Raw genomic sequence first — 1,975 nt, forward strand, 5'->3', positions numbered from 1 at the left:
ATATATATATATATATATATATATGTATAGGCCTAGGCCGGGGCGACTTGGTTAGGAGGCCAATTTGTAGGGAGTGACTTAGTAAGGGGCGACTTGACAAGGGGGCGATTTGACTGGATCCCAATGTAACCGAACACATATATTGAAACGAGCCGAAGGAAATTGTTAAACGAAGCGTATAGCCTATTATGGAAAGCTTCCTAATTGACCAATAGAATATTAACTATACTGTATTGGTATACAATAATTGACATCACAGAGACTTTTGTTTCCCTTCAGCAATTAAAATCATGTATAGTTAATTATTATCCTCCTCCACTAACAATAGGCCTAGTCTTAGCAAAGTGCAGGCGGACCTACTTTAACTTCAAAGGACTGCAACTTTTGCACTATCATCCAATTTCCATTTTAACCACAATCCGGGTTCCCCTTTAATATTTTAAGTATCTCACCTGGATCTGGTCACCTTTGTACTGTTTCATCCGCAGTCACAAAATAAACAATTTATTTTGCAAAATAGCTTTAACAAATCTGAAATCAATACTCTCAGATTTAACTGACATAATAGAATTTTTAATTAAAGAAAAACCGTGTGATTACATTGATAAAAGTTGGGTTAGACATCAAGTAATGGTTTAAATCTCTCAAGCATAACTTTATTAATTTCCGGATTCTGTTCGCAGTTCTTTAATGCAGTACGGTATTCATTAAGCTGCATGTCGTGAGAAACAAAATACACAAAATTAATAAATAATGGTTCTCGAAACTTTTTTTTTTTTTACACGTATTTAAAATAGTTGTGGAAATACTGTATTAATGATATAGACTACTACCACGTAAATCTATAAAATCTAATTTATTTTTGAGTAAGTTTTTTCTTTTCGACTTTACGGGTGGCAGCCAGTGACGGCGACAGCAAATATGTACACACACACACATATATATATATATATATCCAAGTAGATTAAAGTAAGTTGCTGTAGACAGATTTATATAAAATAAGAAGTCAACCAAAGTTCTCTGTATCTGTATCAAAATAAAATATTTATTGTACTAGTGCTTTCGAACATAGGTCATCATCAGGTACTCAACTTTATACCTGATGATGGCCTATGGTCGAAAGTACTAGTACAATAAATATTTTATTTTGAGACAGATACAGAACTTTGTTTGAATTCTTATTATATATAAATAAATATATTTAATACAGTATATAATACATATAATAATAATAATAATAATAATAATAATAATAACAATATCGAGCATTATTATATATATATACACTTATAAAATTCGCATTGGATTATGACGTCCGGTCCGTAGATTGCATAGAGAAATTGTCCGCTATACAACCGTTACCATATGTATAATACTGCCATCCATTTTTTTTCAACCATTCTCCAAAGGTGACCTAGGTAATGTCACATTTGGCATAAATATACAGAATCGTATTAGATATACGTCAATATGCCTATATATTATGTATTTTTATTGCTCCTTGTATCTCTTGGCAAAAGGCGTGGTATAAAATTCCTGTATCATTAATAAAATTGTTAATGAATAATTCTTTATTGCTAAATATTGTGAAAATTCAGAATACAGTGGTTCTCAGATAAGTTTGAATCTCTAGGTGGGCATAAAATTGATGAATAGTGTATTTTTTGTAAGGCAACTGTCGGAATCATTTAAATGTAGGTTACCCAATTCTGTGTGCTGATTTTCGAAATAAGAAGTTTTACTGGAGGTTAGGATACTTGCCACTCGCGTTACCAATCTGTTAACATTCTGTGTCGTAATGGAAATGGAAATCGACATGTATAGTGTCTTACACAATTAAAATCGTCTCAAAGTGCTTAAATGAAATACAAAATTTATTTATTTATATAATTTATTTATTTAAAACATATTTATAAGGCAGGATAACATATACAGACGAGATCTTAACGCTGTTTTACAATATAGTCCTGCAATA

The sequence above is a fragment of the Anneissia japonica genome, unplaced genomic scaffold, assembly GCF_011630105.1.
Source record: "Anneissia japonica isolate Jap-2015-1 unplaced genomic scaffold, ASM1163010v1 scaffold724_len3256291_cov202, whole genome shotgun sequence".
Lineage (NCBI taxonomy): Eukaryota > Metazoa > Echinodermata > Crinoidea > Comatulida > Comatulidae > Anneissia > Anneissia japonica.